Source organism: Saccopteryx leptura, chromosome X, assembly GCF_036850995.1.
Source record: "Saccopteryx leptura isolate mSacLep1 chromosome X, mSacLep1_pri_phased_curated, whole genome shotgun sequence".
NCBI classification, from domain to species: domain Eukaryota; kingdom Metazoa; phylum Chordata; class Mammalia; order Chiroptera; family Emballonuridae; genus Saccopteryx; species Saccopteryx leptura.
Window position 1 is genome coordinate 118442266 of NC_089516.1, and position 22473 is coordinate 118464738.

The window sequence follows — 22473 nt, forward strand, 5'->3', positions numbered from 1 at the left end:
GGCGATTATCAACAAAACAACACAGAATAAATGCTGGCGAGGATGTGGAGAAAAGGGAACCCTCCTGCACTGCTGGTGGGAATGCAGACTGGTGTAGCCACTGTGGAAAACAGTATGGAGATTCCTCAAAAAACTGAAAATCGAACTGCCTTTTGACCCAGCTATCCCACTTTTAGGAATATACCCCAAGGACACCATAGAACGCCTCGAAAAGGAGAAATGCACCCGCATGTTTGTGGCAGCATTGTTCACAATAGCGAAGATCTGGAAACAGCCCAAGTGTCCGTCAGAGGACGAGTGGATTAAAAAGCTTTGGTACATATATACTATGGAATACTACTCAGCCATAAGAAATGATGACATCGGATCATTTACAATAACATGGATGGACCTTGACAACATTATACGGAGTGAAATTAGTAAATCAGAAAAAAAACTAAGATGAATCCATACATAGAAGGGACATAAAAATGAGACTCAGAGACATGAACAAGAATGTGATGGCAACAGGGGTGGGGGTGGGGGGAGGGTGGATGGGGTGAAGAAGGAGACAGGGGTTGGGGGAGGGTAGGGGCACAAAGAAAACCAGATAGAAGGTGACAGAAGACAATTTAACTTTGGGGGAGAGGTATACAGCACAATCAAATGTCAAAATAATCTAGAGATGTTTTCTCTCAACATATGTACCCTGATTTATTAACGTCACTGCATTAAATTTAATAAATAAATTAAAAAAATATAATGGAGGAAATTGACAATTCACTTGTGAAATATTATGGCAATAAATGGCTTTGTACTAAAGATAAATCATTTATCTTCTCCAAAATAATATGATATGTCAATAAATATGAAGTAAAAATGATATATATATTTGTCAAGAAAAGCTTGTTATGTATCACTATAAAACAATGTTAATAATATCTGCAATAAACAACAGAAGTTTGAAAAATGTATCATAATTTCCTTTCATTTTTCTTCAGTTTTTGTCCTAAGCATGTGTGCTACATAGATAAATGTTCAATTGAAATGAAAATATAATTGTGTCAATATGAAAAAAAATTACAACCAGGAGAAACGTGCATGGAAATTATATAACCAGGAGAGAGAGAGAGAGAGAGAGAGAGAGAGAGAGAGAGAGAGAGAGAAATGGAAAAGCCATAGCTGAAGGAGAAATTAAGACTCTTATTAAAGAGGGATAAATTATTAACTATTAATTGATTGTTTATATTTATTTTTCTCTTTTCCACCCTAATTTTTCCCTGGCCATGACAAGCCTCCTTGTTTATTATAGCACTACTTGCTATTAGTGACAGAGAGTGTTTCTCAATATCATGGCTATGTAAATATTGCACATGTGCTTTCTAAATTTAGGCTCTTCTCATAATCGAAGTCTTCAGAATGGCTTTGAGGAGACTTCTTGATCTTAAGAGTGATTACAGTTCTCTGTTCAGTATCAAGTGTAGCTGCATCTGTGAGGAGAGAGACTGGTCTGCTTGTTATAGGTTTGGACGTTGCTGATGAGACAGGGAAGTGGATGAGGCTGTCCTTATTCATGTGGGCATTGTTAGATTCGGGGAGGCGTGCTGTGGCTGCCAGAGTGTAACATTTTGGAGCAGGAACAGGGAGGTGCTCATAGGGCCCTGCTGTGGCTGCCAAAGTGTAACTATTGAAGGAGCAGGAACAGGGAGTGCTGATAGGGCCCCTGTGAGGCTGAGAACAAAGAAGTTTATGTTTGAAATTTGCCACTAAGCTAAACCCGGCCCCTGTTGCTATGTTCCAGCCCCTGTTGCTATGCTGCATGTGACCTCCCTAGCGAATAGCTAACTGCCACATCTGCTTCTGTATAATGCTTGCTCACTTAGGATATATAAGGACCTAGTTGTAAGCGCCAGGTGCGACTCTCGTTTGCAGCTCCTTGTGGGTACGGTGTCAACGGACACCTTGAGAGCTCGCTCCTGCGCAGGTTAAACTGGCCAATAAAGTAACATCTAAACTCCTGAAAGTCTCCAACGTTTGTTCTCATACCCAGTGGATGCAACAGGCATCAAATATGAAAACATTTGATTAAGGCTCTGTTAAAAAAGTGACTCTGTTCTTGGTTATACAATTAGGGAACTTTGGACAGGTTATTTATTCTCTGATTCCCTCCTTTAAACCAGAGGATCATAGGGGGAAGGAAACAAGCTGTTTTCATCACAGTTCATAGGACATTTGTGAGCTTTCTATAGTTTTTTTTTAAATAAAGACAAAGACCTTTGCTTAGTTTTTAGTGTTCCTTTTTACCATAGTGGAATTAATATTACCATTTAGTTATTTTATTATTATTTTTATTTATTTTTTCATTCATTTATTCATTCATTCATAAAAATGCTTTCAACTCTTTAACTTTTATGCATTTTTAAATGGAGAAGAGGAAGTGTCAGCAAAAGGGATAGAGCACCAGATGAGGCCTCTTCCATTTAAACTGTATTTACAAAGGCATTTTCTTAATATTGAAACACACCATTGTTCCCACTTGGAGGTGGACCACAAGAAAGTTTCTAGCTCTATACCTCAGGTTAAATACCTTGACAGATTTGTGAAGTTGCAGGTTGAAAGATCCTTGTTAATTTGACTCCAAAATAACTCAGAAGAACTTCTAGCAGATGTTTTATTTTAATTTTCTTAAAAATGTATTATTTTGCATTTTCAAGGAATTAGTGACCTTTATTGTCAGGGAGTACAAAGCTTTTCTTACTGAAAGATAATGGTTTCAACTTTTATGCTGTTTTCTTAAGTTTGAGGGTAAAAAGAAAAATAAATGGATGCATATGAGTGCTCCCTGAGGTTGTAACAGGCCACAGTAGATCTCTGAATCTGCTCTGGTATTGTATTACAAGGATAAGGTAAAATTGAGGAGTCTTAGAAGCCAATGATTGTATAGATAATTATCTTAATCATGAATGGTGTGAAAACACCAATTGAAAAAGAGACTAGCAGAGTGGGCAAAATGAAAATACTCAAATATATGTTGTTTACAAGAAACTAACTTTAAATATAAAGACACAGATAGATTATAAGTAAAAAGGAGAAACATATACCATGCTAACACCAATCAGGAAGAGGAGAAAATAGCTACATTAATTTCAGATAAAGCCAACTTCAAGACAAAGGAAATTATCAGGGATAAAGAGAGTCTATCTCTCACTGTTCATCTCTGTTCTACATCAACATCAACAGTTATAAATTTTATTGATAGTACGTGCGCTTGATATGACATGATGAAAATGTTACTGTAACTAGGTGATTGTCCTTTCCAAGACACATCTTCTAAATCTAATCATGAGATAAATATCAGGCAAATTTAAATAGAGGGGCTCTACAATACATATGACCATTACTTCCCCAAATTATCAAGATCATTAAAAATAAGAAAAAGTTGAGATACTGTCATAGTTGAGAGCTTAAGAAGATATAAATATAAAATATAATGTGCATTTTGCTTGGGATCCTAGAATAAAAAAGGGCATTTGGTAAAAACAAAGGATATTTGAATGAAGTATGGACTTTAGTTTAATAATAATGAACAAAATTGATTCACTAATGCAATATATATCATATTTTCAGAATATGCTCTAAAATATGCAGAATTAGAATAACAATCAGAGATAGCAAGCTACCCTAGGGTGAAGCTCTGAGCAGACGAGGGCTCAGTGGCCTCTCTGACCCATACTGGAAACAGTGCGTGCTGAAAACAACAAAACAATAGGATAAGATTCAACAACACAGAATATGTATAGGCTCTCAGCACAGAGATTAGGAGTCAGCATGTTCCTTGTCCTTTACTGCACCTCCTGAAAACTTCTGCTGTCTGCTTCCCTCGGTTGTTTCTACTTGCTAGTAAATATCTGAGTAAGGCTGGGGATGGGGTTTCAGTACTTTGGTCTGCTGACCTCAGCCCCTCAGAGCATGTTATATGGTCTCTGAGTAGCTCATTTTCACCACGACAAGTGGTGCCCCATATGGGAAATGGGAACCAAATATAAGGTTTGTTACTTTGAGTAATTCATTGTTGCCACAACAAGTGGTGTTCCACATGATGTGCCAGAAGAAACAACCTCCCAAGCTTGGCAAAGAAAAAGGATGTCTGTTCATCCTGTTTGGTAAGGGACACAAGCAAGCAAGGAACTAACCCTTGAATGCAGTGAGGTCACTTTTAGGGGTCAGCCCATGGTATTTTCCTTTCCCTTCATCTCTCCTTTATCATGAGAAATTTCCTTTCCCCTGAGCAATGGAGTCTTAAGTTACAGATATGGAGACTCCTCTGAGTGCCAGGTTGTTGGATCAAAATTTAACTGCCTTCTTACTCATGGTGTGACAACAATGCCCTTAGTATGCAAATGAGGGGAGTTCAGACTTAGAAGATTGGGAAAGCAATTTACCAAGGGGATGGTTGAAGCAATTGGGATGTGATATGAAATGACACCTTGGGATTAGAAAAGGCTGGTAAAAACTGTTCTCCCCACCAGGCCTGAACCTCAAACCAGGACCTCCCCCTAGATATTTCACCACCCCTAAACAGCAGGAAGTAGCTAAAGTAGAAGAGACCTTCACCCCTTTTCCTTAATCAACTAAAGTCTGTTAGGTTTGAGTAAAGGGATCCCTTAAATCCAAAGCCCCTTTAAAAACTCAAATTGCCCTCACCAAACGCTCACCTCTCCCCAAAAGTGAGAAAGAAGGACATTTTTAGAAAGATTACAGGCAGAACCTATGTAGCTTGGCTTTGTGTGTGCCCTGAGAGACTAATTCAAACTCAATCTAAAAATTCCCTTTAAAGGTCCAGCAAAGCAGATTGTAAAAAACTAATTTGATCAATTACTATTCTTGTTGTGTTTATGATAATTACCAGGCCAAGGTAAAACTAGACTTAATATTGAAACTAGGATAATCTTGATTTGGCTTTTTTAAAAAATAACTAAGGATAATTTTAAGAAGAAAAAGAGATAAACCAGGTCATTTAAATATCTTAAGGCCTTCTAGAGACCTGGAAACTACTGTAATGCTGAGAACAAAAGAAAAAGTATCAATAATACTGTAAAATATAAAACTATTTCAAATTTTCTTAACCACGTGATCAAAAATACATTTGATATTACTACTAGTTTTAATTTAATGAATGTCATTTAAAGTTCTTAACAAAAATATGCTTTTTCCCTAGGTTTACAAAAGGTTCCTGTTATCTTTATTATATCTTTTGAAAGTGTAAGTTTGTTTGCCAATAAAGGAACCTGCTTCTAGGGGCCATAAAGTATATTCACTAAAGTATTAATTTGCCTGACCAGGCGGTGGCGCAATGGATAGAGCATTGGACTGGGACGCCGAGGACCCAGGTTCGAGACCTCGAGGTCACCAGTTTGAGCGCAGGCTCATCTGGTTTGAGCAAAGCTCACCAGCTTGGACCCAAGGTCACTGGCTCAAGCAAGGGGTTACTCAGTCTGCTGAAGGCCTGTGTTCAAGGCACATAGGAGAAAGCAATCAATGAACAACTAAGGTGTTGCAACAAAAAACTGATGATTGATGCTTCTCATCTCTCTCTGTTCCTGTCTGTCTGTCCCTATCTCTGACTCTGTCTCTGTAAAAAAAAAAGGTATCAATTTAAAATTGCTTATTACTGATATAGTTGTCACTGAAAGTTAAGGTCTTTAAAAATTGAGAATTCTGATTAATTAGAAAGAAATTGTATAGTTTTAATAATAAAAGTTATAAAGTATAGAGATACTTTTGAAAGAAAAAGGAAGAAAGTAAATTGTTCTAAAAATTGGTTATTTCTGAATGGTAAAGGTTTCTGTAAGTTGCAGGTCTGTGCAGGTTGTAGAAGGTTTGTGTGAAGAAAATAAATAAGGAACTGAAAAAGTAGACAAAGATGAGAAAAGGAAGAAAGAAAAGATTTTAGAAAAAGGATTTCTCTGAAAGAAAAATAAAATGTAACATTAGAACTTTCTTAGGGGCCTCAAGATCTTGAAAAATTCACCCAAACTTACAGGTATTATAGAAAGAGTCAATAGCTTTCTTAAGCTCCAACTACACACACAAAAAGGGGGAGTCAGGAGGACAGACTCAACCCACAAGAAAAATTGTATAAGGCCCTTTTTTCTCTTAATTTTTGAGCATTTTCTTATCTGCAACTGGGAGGCATTTTATAGCAGCTGAGCAATGGCTTAAGTATCTCATGTTTTAGTGGGATATATTAACTGGCTCTGAGTGGCACAATCCAGTCAAATTACTAACCTGGGGGCCAGGGTATGTTCTAATTTAGTCATCAACCAGTCTTTTTTGATTACCAGTGAGAAATGTGAAGCCTTATTATGTATTGGCATCAGCCCCTAGAAAGCAACCTAGTTCCAGGGATCCAGAAACTGATAGTGAATCCACCTCCGGAAATGAACCCAAAAAAGAAGAGGACACCTAACTCACTCCCAAGCACTCAGGGAGAGCCTGACTTGACCTGGGACACTTTAAACATCTAAACATGCATACTGAAGAAGTTTTGCACAATACAGACAGGCTATAACCCCTAGAAACCTGTCTCTAGGTTTGTTCTTCACCTTCCACTGCAACCACTTAACCATCTTACTCTGTTAATCTTTACTAAAACGAAAAAGGCGATATAAAGAATATGGTCTGAAAATATGCAGAGTTAGAATAACAATCAAAGACAATGAGATGCCCTAGGGCAGAAGCCCAGGGCAGAGACTGCTCTGACCAGTACAGAAAACAGTGCACGCTGGAAACAGCAAAACAATAGGATAAGATTCAGCAACACAGGATACGTTTAGGCTGTCAGAACAGAGATTAGGAGTCAGCATGTTTCTTTTTTTTTTTTTTTTTTTTTTTTTTTACAGAGACAGAGAGAGAGTCAGAGTGAGGGATAGACAGGGACAGACAGACAGAAATGGAGAGATGAAAAGCATCAATCATCAGTTTTTCGTTGCGCATTGTGACACCTTAGTTGTTCATTGATTGCTTTCTCATATGTGCCTTGACCATGGGCCTTCAGCAGACCAAGTAACCCCTTGCTTGAGCCAGCGACCTTGGGTCCAAGCTGGTGAATTTTTGCTCAAACCAGATGAGCCCACGCTCAAGCTGGCGACCTGGGGGTCTTGAACCTGGGTCTTCTGCATCCCAGTCTGATGCTCTATCCACTGCACCACCGCCTGGTCAGGCTAGTCAGCATGTTTCTTGTCTTTTACTTTACCCCCTGACAATCTCTTCTATTCCCTTGGATTATTTTTACTGGCTAATATCTGAGTAAGACTGGTGATGAGGCTTCAGTCCTTCAGTCTGCTGACTGAAGCTGTTGCCTCCTCTCAGCCCCTTGAACAATGTCATCTGGTCTCTGGGAAGTTCATTGTTGCCACAGCATACTATATATACACCATATTAATGTAAGGTATTGATAATAGAGAAAATTGGGTGCGGGATATATATAAGAAATTCTCTGTGGCACCTGCTCAATTTTTCTGTGAATCTAAATCTATTTTAAGATAAAAACTTGTAATAAAAATTAAAAATCAATAATAATAAAAATATATCCTTAAAATGTGTTCATTTGGTTATGTATTAGCATGATCTTGACTTGATGCTCATGTTTCAGTTATCAGAAACATCTGAGAATAAACTCAAGATTTTTGTGTAACAAAAAATAATTGAGATATTTTATTCATTTATCAAAGATACAGACACAAGTCATAGTCTTTGCCATCAAGGAGCTTTTACTCTAATGGGGGAGGATACTCATACAGTAGATGATTGAAGTGCTGTGATAGAAATATATGTAGGTACTGTGGGAAACAAATAAAGGAGTGGGAAGTATTATCTCAGTGATGGTAAAAGTGCAGAAAAGGATTTTCATATAACATGCTTTCCTCTTCTTTATAGAATACAGCTAGTGCTCGACTTACAACCACGATTAGTTCCGACAGACCGGTCATAACACGATTTGGTTGTAAGTTGTGTAAGCTATATGTACAGTACTGTGAAATGATGTTATAAAAATCTTTAAGTCATATTTTATCATAATTTTTTCATTATTGTTATATATGATAATTTTCTTTTTTCATTTTATGCCATTTGTATCATCTCTACACCATTTTGTTTCTTATTTTTACATTCGTCAGGTTTAAGTAAAACACTGTATTACCAGTACAACTGGTTTAATATTTGCAAAGACAATTTCCACTTGGTAGACATCTTGGGAGGGGTTTGATGAAAAATATCCAAGACACAAAACACAAATTGCTGTACTGAGTCTGGGATAACAGTTGAAATGGTGCATGGGGAGATGGTAGAGCTGCCAGAAGCTGGTCTGCACTGTCGTACACCCAGCTGGGCAACACTTGCGCTGCCAGACACGGAGCAGTCGTGGCTAGCGATTGTGGTCATAAAGTCAAATGGTCTTAAGTTGCATAAGTAGTAAATCGATCAATATTTGTATCATCTTGTTTTATTTTGTATGTTAATTTTCCATAATGCTCTTATAGTCAGTTGAATTTTTCTCTTTTCTAGGAAAATATATCTGACACCTCCTGCTCCCTTCCCTGTTTCCCGCTTCACTGTGTTTATCTCCATTCAAGTAATTATCATATTATTTTATATTGAAATGTTTATCCCTCCCACATCAACCTAAATTGTAATCTCATTGAGGATAATAATGATGTTTTCAAATAATGTATCAATAAATTATGACCACTAAAACAAGAAGCGAATAAATATGTATTTAGTAGTTTAAACGCTTAAATGCTAATATTGCTTCAGTTAAAACATTATGCTAAGATTGGCAGGTTCAAGATAGCTACAAATTATTTGACTTTCTTTTTTTTATATCTGGGCTGGTTTATGTTTTTTAAATTGATTTTAGAGAGAAAAGGGGAGAGAGAGAGAAAGGGAGAGAGAAACATCAATCTGTTGTTTCACTCACTTATTCACTCATTGGTTGCTCTTTGTATGTGCCCTGACTGGAGATGAAACCCACAATCTTGGCATATTAGAACCATGCTTCAACCAACTGAGCTACTCAGCCAGGGCTGGTTTATGATTGTTTTGACTAACATGATGCCCTAACTATTAAGAGAAGCGTCCATAATTGAACTGTCATGTTTCACAATTGAACCCTCCCAGTTTCTGTAGGATGATGTGGCAGCATGTGTGCATGCACAGATGATGATGTAACACTGTGTATACAGCGGAGCAGCCCACAGCCATGCCAGTCGAGATGTGGACGGTACAGAGGAAACTTCAGTGTGTTCTGTGGCTCGCTAAATTCGAATCTGTAACCAAAGTGCAACATGAATATCGGTGAGTTTATTACAAAGTGCCACCACATAGGAATAACATTACTTGGTGGGATAAGCAGTTGAAAGAAACCAGCAGCTTGGTGGAGAAACTCCGTTCTGATAAGCCATCAGTCAGTGATGAGTCTGTAGAGGATATACGGGATAGCTACCTAAGGAGCCCTAAAAAATCTGTGCATGAGCCCACATCGAACTGCACTGAATAGGTATGAAACTGGGAGAGTTTTCCTTTTATTTGGTGCAGATTTCACATTTCTATAGTCTTTTGTTGCTTTCCTGTGACTGGCAGAAAAGAAACAGTGGGAGAGCTTTTAAACAGCATGGGATGAGATAGGGTCCAGCTTTCTTACCAACTCAGCAAGGTACCAACCATGTGAGTAAAACCATCTAGTACACTCTAGATCAACTCAGGTGCTAAATGTGACAAAGTAATCCTAATTAACATGTGAAGCTGAGCTTCATGTGAATTGTCAAGCTGAGCTTTATCTATATTCCTGACACCCCAAATGTGAGGTGAAGTAAAATGGTTATGTTAAATTATGAAATTTTGGGATAGTTTGTTAATTAGAAATAGATAATTAAAAGACCAAGTCTCTTCAACTCTATTTTTTCAACATTGTATATGAAAACTCTCAAACATACAGAAAAGTAGAGAAAATCTACACCATCTAAATTTTACATTAAATTTTTGTCATATTTGCTTTGCTACATATTTATCTCTTGCCATCACTCTACTGATACATCAAAGTATAAGATTCAAAATAAGTTGGCATCAGTATAACTTATCTCTAAACATTTCATCATGGATATCATTACCTAGAGTTCAATATGTAGTTATATATTTTTTCTTTTGAGAGAAAATTGACATACAATTAAATATGCTGATCTTCAATGAACTTTTCCTAAGTTTTAACCAATGAGTACACTTGTGTAATCCGAATCTCCACAAAGAAGTAAAATGTTAACATTGACTCAGAAAATTCCTTCATGTTCCTTCTAAGTCAGTTTCTGCATCTAGCCCACAAGAAAGCATTTGCTTGATTTTTCTCTATCACAAATTTATTCTGTTCTAGAAGTTTATATACAAGTTACTGTAGATTTTCTATTCCTTTATGTGAAACTGGTTTTATTCAGATTAATGGTTTTGAGATTCATGCATGTGATATTTTTAAGAGCTTTACTCAATTTGCAGAGCACTAAGCAAGAACACTAAGCAAGAACAGGAAAGTTAATGCTGAAAAAAAGAAAAGAAAAGAAAAGAAACTTTGGAACTACCTGATCCAGAAGTTGAGGTTTCAAGGGATTATGGGGAAGGGGTATGCAGAAGCACTGGTGGGGCAAGTTTTAATTGCACAACCTGGAGCTTGGCTATTTATGGTAAGTGATGTAAGCACTATCTTTCTGGACAACAGATCCTTCATTTCTGAAAGGGTTCTGGTGTTCAAATTATTGTTTGTGTGTATATGTGTGTGTGGGGGGAGGCATTTGATTCTGGGTGCAGCTGGGGATCAAAGTTCTCTCTGTACTGTTTTCTCTGAAAAGCAACTCAATATCTTGCTCAACAGGATAGGACTACTTCCAGTTGCTTCTGTAGTTGCATTACTTAGTTGCATTGTATAGATGTAACTCCATTTGTCTACCATTTTTTCTTGTAATGGACACTTTCATTCATTCCAGATTTTAGTTGCTATGAGACTAAAACTGTCCAATTCTGTTTCAAAGTAGTTATATCATTTACATTTCTGACAACAATGTTTGAGAGTTAGATGTTGTCAGTTTTTTAATTGTAACAATTTGATGTTGTCATTCTTGAAATGGAAACTATTCCAGAGAATGTGTAATGATATATTGTTTTGGTTTTAATTTGCATTTGCCTGATGATTAATGATGTTGAGCTTTTTTTTATGTGCTTATTGGACGTTTTTATGTTTTTCTTGGTTAATGTCAGTTTGTCTTTTGCCCATTAAAAGTACGTTTTCTCTTTTTATTATTGAGATATAGGAGTTTTAATATATTCTGGATGAGTCTTTTATCAGACTGTGCTTTGCAAATATTTTTCACCAGCCTGTTTTAGCCACTTATTTTCTTTTGTCTATCAGTGAGCAGAGTTTTATTTATTTATTTATTTATTTATTTATTTATTTATTTATTTATTTATGTATGCATGTATGTGTGTATGTATGTATGTATGTATTTATTTTTGTTTTTTTCTGAAGTTGGAAACAGGGAGACAGTCAGACAGACTCCCGCATGCGCCCGACCGGGATCCACCCAGCATGCACACCAGGGGGCAATGCTCTGCCCATCTGTGGCGTCACTCTGTTGCAACCAGAGCCATTGCAGTGCCTGAGGCAGAGGCCATGGAGCCATACTCAGCACCTGGGCAAACTTTGCTCCAATGGAGCCTTGGCTGCAGGAGGGGAAAAGAGAGACAGAAAAGAAGGAGGGGGAGGGGCAGAGAAGCAGATGGGTGCTTCTCCTGTGTGCCCTGGCCGGGAATAGAACCAGGGACTCTTATATGCCAGGCCGACGCTCTACTACTGAGTCAACCGGCCAGGGCCGACTTTTATTTTTAATGAAGTCAAAATTAGTCACAGTTTTGTTTTGCTTTTTTCTTAGTCATGGCTTTTGTGTCATGTCTAAGAAAACCTTGTCAAACTTCAAGTCACAAACAGTTTCTTTTAAAAATTTTGCTTTTTACTTTGGGTCTATGGGCCCTCTTAAATTTTGTGTGTGATGCGAGGTAGGTTGTTCTAGTAACATTATTTGGTGAGTGTGTCAGCAATTAAAGAACTATATAATGTGGTTCTATTTCTGTATTTTCTATTCTGTTCTCTTTATATATTTGTTTATTTCATGCCAGTTTTACATTATATTGATTCTTGTAGTTTTATAGTAAATGCTGAAATCAGGTAGTGTACATCTTCGAGCTTTATTCCTTATTTTTTTGCAAGGTAATTTTAGATATTTAAAGTATTTTGCAATCCATATAAATTTTAATATCAACTTTCCAAAGGCCAAAAAAAATCCTTGGGTAATATTATCTATCAATCTGGTGTAATTTTCCTGACTTTCCACTTGTTAATTAAAAATGTATTAAAGAAAATGCAATACTGTCATTCTTGAAAGCAGTTCAGATCTTGCTTCCTGGCCCTGGCTGGTTGACTCAGTGGTAAAACATCAGCCCAGCATGTGGATACCCTGGGTTCAATTCCCTGTATGGGCACACAGGCGGGGTCACCACCTGTTACTCCACCCCTTCCTCTCTCGCTTCTTTCTCTCTTCCTCTCTCTCCCTTTCCTGCAGCATGGCTTGACTGTAGTGAGTTGACTCCAGTACTGAGGATGGCTCCCTGACCTCTGTCTCAGGCACTTAGAAGAGCTCAGTTGTTAAGCAATGGAACAACATCCCAGATGGGTACAGCATCTCCCTCTAGTGATTTTTTTCAGGTGGATCCAAATTGGGACACATGTAAGAGTCAGTCTCAGCCTCTATTTCTCTCACTGAATAAAAAAAAATAATAAAAAAAGATCTTGCTCTCTAGCATGTTGTCAATTGTGAAAACACTTATAAAAAATCTCTACAAGGTTGGACATTTTTAATGTCAACAATACTTATAAAGTAGTATGTTACATATAGTAATACATTAAACTTGGAAGGAATTGGCATCTTAATTATCTACTGTCCTTCCAATCCATGAGCATAGAACATCTCTCTATTTTTAATATTTTTAATTTTTTATGATAAATTTTCTATTTTTCAGCCCAGAAATTTTGCAATCTTCTGTTGATTTTATTCCTAAAATAACCCTTTCTGAATAAAATTGTATTTTTAAAAAATTGACTTTCTAATCTCATTCATAACCTTACCTGGGGTTCTAGCAGGGGAGAGCTAAGAAGACTAGAGTGGAGTGAGGAGAGTATAAAGTTGGAGGCCCAGGAAAAAACACTGTGGGGGAGAGCCACGATAAATCCTGTGCTGAGTCATTCTCTAATACTGTAGTCACTATGTTTCCTGAGTGGAACAGTCGCCTCTGAGCAGCATCAAGCTGCAGAAAAGCAACTACTCTACCTTCACGTGTCTTTCCTGCCCTAGTTATGGAGACTGGGTCATGCTGAAAAGCCAAGAAACAGGAGGCACATTAGTGACTCAGTTATCTGGTGTTGAGGTCAGAATTTCCCCCCATATACTCCCAAATCTAAGACTGCTGCTTCTGCCCAACAGGAGACTCAGTAGAAACTGTATGGACTGCAGGCAGACCACACCTCTGGGACTTAAAGGTGACACTCATTGGATGCGAAAGGCCACATCCTACTGAGGTCTGTGAAAAAACTTGACAGACTGACAGCTGGGGCCCAAAGGCACAGTGACATCCACCACCCTTTCTAATACCTGAATTTTCTCAGGCTCTAGACTCTATCAGAGGTTATTTCAGTTGCTGCACCCAACAAGCAGCCAACAGACAGAGGCTGCAGGAGGTGAAACTCAGTAAAACTTGGCCTTTTAAGTGGATCTTCTCCCAGGCCCACAGTGGGTAAAAGCCAGCCTAGGAGAGCAGCTTGGTATTTCCATGTATACCTGGGCCCACAAGAGGCTGCTACAAACTCTGGATTGCTTGGTGCTCTAAGAAGTTTGCTGAGGGCAAGTCATGGGCATTGCCACCCACTGTTCTGTGCTGGGTTTCTGGCAGGGAGGCCCAGGGTGGGCATATACAGTGGCCAGCTGTGGAGAGCATCAGTTCAGGACCTAAGAACCCTTGATAGAATGATATCCTAAGGAAAGGCTCCTCACACCTGGCCCAGCTGAGGTGAGTTCTACCCTCTGTGGTCAGTACCAGAACACCAGCTCATGTGCATTGGACAGGGTGGAGCTTCAGAGTCAGCCAGACTGGGCACAAGATATCTTTCCCTGAGGATCTATATTCCACAGGGGGAAGGGAGAGAGGTTAGGAGCATGGACATTTAGTGTGTGGATCCCTGTGAGTCTATTGTTGGATCTGATTGAGGAGCTTAGACACTTTCTTGGTGGCACAGTCAGCCCCAGGAGAGGACTCTCTCAGTCTTTCTCCCTGAGACAAGGGTCTCACCATCTGAAAAAACTTTTGCAGAGGTAACTGTCAGTCACATTCAGTCTGAACTTGCTGCTCACCTTGTTGGGGAGAAATAAAATATGAGTATCCAGTAGTGGCTGAGAGACTAGGCTCGGAGTAAGGGCCATGTATCCTGTACTAAGCTCCTGATCAAAAGACAGCTGAAGTAGGGGGTCCCACTAACAATGTATTTCCAACCTGAGCTGCACTAACCCACAAAGCTTGCAACATGTGAGGCATTGGTTGGGTGAGGCCAATCTGAACCCACATTACAGGTTTTCTTTAGAAGACTCTCTCAGAAGACCAGGCAGCTGAAAGAGGAGGTGTAGCTGTTGAAAAGTGGAGGAAAATGTTACAGCACTTGGGTCTTTTATAGAGCTACTATCATCTCTAAACAGGAGGAAGCTGATCCTATACACATATTGGCACCTTCCAAAATAAACAGAAAGAAAAAACACTGACACAAACAATTAAAAAGAGCAGTAGCTGCAAATAGGTAACCCACAGAAGGTTACAAACAATGGCTGATGACAACCCAACAATAATTAGAACCAACACAACTGGTAGTGGGTGGCAGACAGCTCCAAACTTAGAGTCAGATAGCTTCCCAAGCAGCATGCCCAAAGGAGGAGTCTAGAAGGCAGCAGACACTTTGGAGAATAAATACGCTCAACAGGACAGACATTGCAAAGTATTTAATACATGATAAAGGTTGAATCTTAGAGCCAGCCAGCTTAAAGGATAACCATATACATGTAAGGACCAACTGCTTTCAATACTCACATAGAAGTAGAGAAAAAATAGTACCTCAAGAAGCATTTCTGGAGCAAGGAGATCAGGTGGTCTAGAGGCCAATACCACTGAGCCCATCTTCTTCACAAAAATACCACAAAATTTTTAAGTCAAATAGTGATATCTAATACACAGACAGAATGGAAGACAAAGAAATGCAGCACAAATGAATCAACAAGAGAAATCCCCATAAAAAATACTAAATGAAATGAAGGTAACCAAACTACCAGAAGCAGAGTTTAAAATAATGATTTTTAAGTTGCTCAAGCATCTCAGAGAAACAATGGATGGTCATAATAAGAACCTAAATAAAGAGATATTAAGCACCAAAAAGGACATTGGAATGACAAAAAGAACCAGTCAGAAATGACAAATACTATAAAAAACAACAACAAAGAATTCTATAGACGGAATCAACAATAAGCTGGATGAAGCAAGGGATTGAATCAGTTGTTTAGAAGACAAGGTCAACAGAAGCACATAAGCAGAGAAGCAAAATAAACAGAGTCACAAAAAGACTTAGGAAACTCTAAGAGACCTCCATAACAACATCAAGAGAAAAAACATCTGCATCATAGGGGTTCCTGAAGAAGAGAACAAACAAGGGGTAGAAAACCAGGTCGAAGAAATCATAACTGAAAATTTCCTTAAAATGATGAAGGAAAAAGGCACACAAGTTCAGGAAGCACAGAGAGTCCCATTTAAGAGGACTCTAAAGAGGCTTACACCAACACACACCATAATTAAAGTGCCAAAGTTAAGAGACAAAGAAAGAATACTAAAAGCTGCAAGAGAAAAGCAGTTGATTACCTACAGAGGAACCACCATAAGGATGATATCTGACTTCTCAGTAGAAACACTTGAGGCCAGAAGGGATTGGCAAGAAATAGTCAAAGTGATGCAAAACAAGAACCTGCAACCAAGATGACTTTATCCAGCAGGGAGATTTTGAAAATCAAAGGAGAAATTAAAAGCTTCCCAGACAAAAAGAGACACATAAAATTCATTCCAATCAAACCAGTACTGCAAGAAATGTTAAGGAGCCTGCTATAAAAAGAGGAAAGAGAAAAAAATTGAGAGAAAGCATATTGTAGATTTAAAGAATACATATCAATGATAAGTATAAATGTAAATGAATTAGATTCTTCAATCAAAAGACATAGAGTAGTTGCATGAATAAGAAAACAGAACCTGTACATATGCTGTCTACAAGAGACCCACCTCAGAACAAAAGATACGTATAGATTGAAAGTGGAAGGATGGAAAAAATATTTTATGCAAATGAAATAAAAAAGTTGGGTAGCAATACTTATATCTGACAAAATAGCCTTTAAAACAAAGGCTATGATAAGGGATAAAGAAGGTCACTACATAATGATAACCAGAGTAATCCAACAGGAAGATATAACTATTGTAAATATTTTTGCACCTAATATAGGAGCACCTAAATATATAAAGCAGATTTTGATGGATATAAAGGGCATGATTTACAGCAATACTACAATAGCAGGAGATTTTAATACCCACTAATATCAATGGAGAGATCCTCCAGACAGAAAATTAACAAATAGTGACCTTAAATGACATACTAGATCAACTGGATTGAATTGATATCTTTAGGACATTTTGCCCCAAAGTAGCAGAATATAAATTCTTTTCAAGTGCTCATGGTACATCCTTTAGGATTGACTACATGGTAATAATAGTAAGATATTTTAATGTTACCCAAGGCATTCAAGCAAAATTTTAAAATTTAGAATCCAATGAGGGCAAAACTTCTGAAATTTTTTCAAAGCATCTATACATAGTAATAAATAAAAACAATTTGAAATCTAATGTTTTTGCACTGGTTGATAATACAAATACAAATTTTGCTGGGCAAAGACACAAAGGGGTAAATAATGTGTATAAAAAATTACAAGAGTTACTCCAAAAGAAAATACTAGGAATAGGTTGTAATGCACATATTTTTGTCAAATACAATCAACATGGCATCATATGTCATGCCAATTTATGTAAAAGTAATAATAACTACAATTTATTTGCATTTTAGTCATTTTACCATTCGTGTTGCTACTTTAAAACAATTTTTTGAAAAAGCAAATGTTGAATACAAAAAGCTTTTAGGATCTTCATAGATGGTTTGCTCTAAAACCTGCTATAGAGCATGTTCTACAATTATTTGAGACTCTTCATTTATATATTTTTTTGAATTTCCAGTGTGTTTATTTTTTTTTCTTTCTTTTTTTAATAATTATATTTTTTTAATGAGGCGACATCAATAAATTAGGGTACATATATTCAAAGATAACATGTCCGTTTTACGTATGTTGAAACATGCTTGAGATTCTGGGATGAATCCCACTTGATCATGATGTATTATTTTTTTAATATGTTGTTGTATTCGATTTGTTTGTATTTTGTTTAGTACTTTAGCATCTGTATTCATTAGAGATATTGGTCTGTAGTTTTTTTGGGGTTTTTTGTGCCATCCTTGCCTGGTTTTGGTATGAGGGTTATGTTGGCCTCATAAAAGGTGTTTGGAAGTATTGCTTCTTCTTCAATTTTTTGGAAGACTTTCAGTAGCATAGGAACCAAGTCTTTGAATATTTGATACAATTCACTGGTATAGCCATCTGGGCCTGGACTTTTATTTTTGGGGAAGTTGTTAATAGTTTTTTTCTATTTCTTCTCTACTAATAGGTCTGTTTAGGCTTTCTGCTTCTTCTTGACTCGGTCTAGGAAGGTTGTATTGTTCCAGGAATTTATCCATTTCTTCTAGGTTGTTGAATTTAGTGGCATAAAGTTTTTCATAGTATTCTACAATAATTCTTTGTATATCTACGGTGTCCGTGGTAATTTCTCCCCTTTCATTTTGGATATTGTTTATATGAGTTCTTCTTTTTCCTTGGTAAGTCTTGCCAAGGGTTTGTCAATTTTATTGATCTTTTCAAAGAACCAGCTCCTTGTTCTATTAATTTTTCTATAGTTTTTCTGTTCTCTATTTCATTTATTTCTGCTCTGATTTTTATTATCTCCTTTCTTCGGCTGGTTTTGGGTTGTCTTTGTTCTTCTTTTTCTAGTTCCTTAAGGTGTGAAGTAAAGTGGTTCACTTGGGCTGTCTCTTGTTTGTTCATATATGCCTGAAGTGATATGAACTTCCCTCTTATCACTGCTTTTGCTGCATGCCATAGATTCTGATATGTCGTATTGTCATTTTCATTTGTCTGTATATATCTTTTGATCTCTGCACTTATTTCTTCTTTGACCCATTCATTTTTTAAAAGTATGTTGTTTAGTTTCCACATTTTTGTGGGATTTTTCCTCTTTTTTGCACTTGAATTTTAGTTTCAAGGCTTTATGATCAGAAAATATGCTTGGTACAACTTCAATTTTTCTGAATTTGCTGATGTTTTTATGGCCCAACATATGGTCAATTCTTGAGAATGATCCATGTACATTGAATAAAAATGTATACTCAGTCACTTTGGGATGAAATGTCCTGTAGATGTCTATCATATCCAGTGTTCTAATGTTTTATTTAAGGCCGCTATATCTTTGTTGATTCTCTGTTTGGATGACCGATCTAGAGCCATCAGCGATGTATTGAGGTCTCCAAGTATGATTGTATTTTTGTCAGTTTTTGTTTTAAGGTCAATAAGTAGCTGTCTTATATATTTTGGTGCTCCTTGGTTTGGTGCATATATATTAAGAATTGATATGTCTTCTTGATTCAGTGTCCCCTTAGCCATTATGAAATGACCATTTTTGTCTCTGAGTACATTTGCTGTCTTGTAGTCAGCATTATCAGATATGAGTATTGCTAAGCCTGCTTTTTTTTGGATGTTATTTGCTTGGAGTATTGTTTTCCAGCCTTTCACTTTGAATTTGTTTTTATCCTTGTTACTTAGATGAGTTTCCTGTAGGCAGCATACAGTTGGATTTTCTTTTTGAATCCATTCTGCTACTCTGTGCCTTCTTTTTGGTGAGTTTAATCCGTTTACATTTAGCATAATTATTGACACTTGTGAGTTCCCTATTGCCATTTTATAGATTGCTTTCTGTTAGTTTTGTGTCTTGTTTGATCCTTCTCTTTCATTTTTCTATCTTTTGTTTTTATTTGGTTGTATTCCATACATCTTTCCTCTGTTGCTATCTTTTTTAAATCATGTGCTTCTGTGGTGGTTTTTTCAATGGTGGTTACCTTTAAGTAATGAAAAGGGTTCCTACCCTGTTCATTGTAGTGCACTATTTTGTGAATACTTTTGCACTCCATTGCCCTTTGCTACTGTTAATCTCCATCCTCTCCCCCCCTTTCTTTTTGTTGTCACAGTTTAAATTTGGTTTTATTGTGTTCTTGGTGGAGATTTTACTTGTGGCTTTGTTTTTTGTTTGTTTGTTTTTTTGTTCTTTGTATCTGATTGGAGAACTCCCTTTAGTAATTCTTGGAGTGGGGGTTTTCTGATGATAAATTCCCTCATCTTTTCTGTATCTGTGAATGTTTTTATTTCTCCTTCATATTTGAAGGATAGCTTTGATGGGTATAGTATTCATGGCTGAAAGTTCCTCTCCTTCAGGAATTTAAATATTGGGGTCCACTCTCTTCTAGCTTGTAGAGTTTCTGTTGAGAAATCTGATGATAATCTAATGGGCCTTCCTTTATATGTTGTATTCTTTTTTTCCCTGGCTACCTTGATAATTTTTTCTTTGCCGTTGGTTTGTGCCAATTTCATTATGAGGTTTCTTGGAGGAGGTTTGTTGGGGTTAAGAAAACTCGGAGTTCTCATTGCTTCTTGAATTTGAGGCTTAATTCTTTCCACAGGCTTGGAAAGTTCTCATCTATTATTTGTTTGAATATGTTCTCCATTCCATTTTCTCTCTCTTCTCCCTCTGATATACCTATTATTCTTATGATATTCTTTTTTTTGTGTTTGTGTGTGTTTTTCTGAAGCTGGAAATGGGGAGAGACAGTCAGACAGACTCCCGCATGAGCCCGAACGGGATCCACCCGGCACACCCACCAGGGGCGGACGCTCTGCCCACCAGGGGGCGATGCTCTGCCCCTCCAGGGCATCGCTCTGCCGCAACCAGAGCCACTCTAGCGCCTGGGGCAGAGGCCAAGGAGCCATCCCCAGCTCCCAGGCCATCTTTGCTCCAATGGAGCCTTGGCTGCAGGAGAGGAAGAGAGAGACAGAGAGGAAGGAGGGGGGGTGGAGAAGCAAATGGGCACTTCTCCTATATGCCCTGGCCTGGAATCGAACCCGGGGCCCCCACACACCAGGCCGACGCTCTACTGCTGAGCCAACTGGCCAGGGCTGTTATTCTTTTTGATGGAGTCAGATAATTCCTGTAGGGCTATCTCATTTTTTTTTTTTAATTTTTCAGTCTCTTTCTTCTTCTCTCTGTTGTGCCTCAAGTTGCTTGTCTTCTATTTCACTAATCCTACATTCTATCTGGCCTGTTCTATTAGCTAAGCTTGTTACCTCGTTTTTCAGCTTGTGAATTGAGTTTTTCATCTCTGTTTGATTTGTTTTTATAGTTTCAATTTCCTTGGAAATATATTCTTTTTGTTCATTGAGATTTTTTCTGAGCTCCCTAAGTTGCCTTTCTGTGTTTTCTTGTATATCTCTGAGTATTTTTAGGATTTCTATTTTAAATTTTCTGTCGTTTAACTCCAAGGTTTCCAATATATTAAATTTTTTTTCCATAGATTTTTTTTCATCTCTCTGTATTACCTCTCTTTCTTTTGTATCCATGATATTTGATTTTCTCTTCCTTAATGGCATCTGAGGGTGGTTTTGTTGATAGTATTAATGATATTTAATAAAGAATAAAAAATTAAAAAAACAAAAAATCGAATAGAGGTTTTTTTTAAAAAAAATTAATAATTAAATAAAGAAAAATAAAATAAAATTAAAATTAAAAAAAAGGAAATTATTCCCCCCTCGTTTTTTCCTCTCCTCTCCTCTCCCCTCTTTCTTGAGAAAATCTTGTGGTGAACTGTGAATTATATTGTACTAAATAAAACAAACAGTGCTTGTAATGGAGGGCCTGAATTTGGGAGAAGTAATAAAGGGGCAAAAAAAGGGGGGTATGGCCCCACAAAAAGAAAATAAGGAAAAAATTTGGGTCATGAATAAAATGATTTGCTTTTAGGTATTGGTTTACTAAGAGTTATGATGAGAGGAATAAGAGGGAAACAGGAAAATGTGGGGACAAATTAAAAAGTTACTATTCTATTTAGTGGAACAAGAACTAGATAAAATGGAGAGCCAGGGATGGGAGAACTGCTAGTGAGTTAAAAAGGTGAAGGAAAAACCTCCCAAAATGCCACAAACATAAGTTTGAGTCCTAGATAAGATAATTTGTTCATTATTGAGCTTTGAATGAGAGGAGATGTAAAGGAGGAAGGAAGAAACTAATATAGAGGGAGAAAAGAAAGAGAGAGAGAGAAAAAGGAGGGAATCACTAAAAGAAGAAAAAAGAAAAAAGAGGAGAGAGAGAGAGAGTTAAGAGTTTTGGAGTGCGACCCTCATAGAGAGAAAAGAAGAGGAAAGAAAAGATAATGGGAGATGTAACACTTATGGGTAGTGTAGTTCAAGGAGAAGAGAGAGTAAGACCAGCAGAGAGTTAAACGACCAAATTGGAGGAAGAAAAAAAAAATTAAGAATGAAGAGAAACAAACGAACAAATATAATAAAATGGGATAGTTTATAAAGTCTGTGGATTATTCTTGATTTTGAGAGGTTATCTTCTTGCTTTTTCTTTTCTCTCCCTCTTCCTGGTTGGTACCTCTGTACCCTGGGTTCTGCCCTTGTGGTATGCTCAGTTAGAGGTTTGCAGTTGATAAGTCTCTATGGTGATGTCATGTATTGTGCTTCAGTCTCGTTGGCAGTTGAGACTCATTAGCATTTATAGGCTCCGACAGTGAGAGAGTCCATGTTCTTGGAGCCTCTCTCCTAGTCTTTCCTTCCTCAATTAGTAGCCTGATAATCCAGCTATGAGGTTGCTGCTCTCTCTGCCTGGATAGTAAGAGGCTCAAAGAGCTGGCAACTTCCCACTCTATTCCCACTCAGCACAGGGCTCTAGGTAAGGCTCAGTCAGTCATAGCTGCTAGCATAATCAGGTGGGGCTTCTGCCCACACAAAGGCCCCTGACTCTGCCCCTCTGTGGGATAATACGGGCGCGCACTGCAGAGGTACTCAGAGGAATTTCTCACTCACTATCTGCACGCAGACCAGGATATCAGGCCGGCCGTCTCAC

General features: G+C 37.6%; 1 pseudogene; it reads left to right on the plus strand.

Annotated features, from left to right (window-relative positions):
* Nucleotides 1-8320: 8320 nt before the first annotated feature.
* The window catches only part of LOC136386470 (upstream-binding protein 1 pseudogene), a 37810-nt pseudogene continuing 23657 nt past the window's right edge, over nucleotides 8321-22473 (plus strand).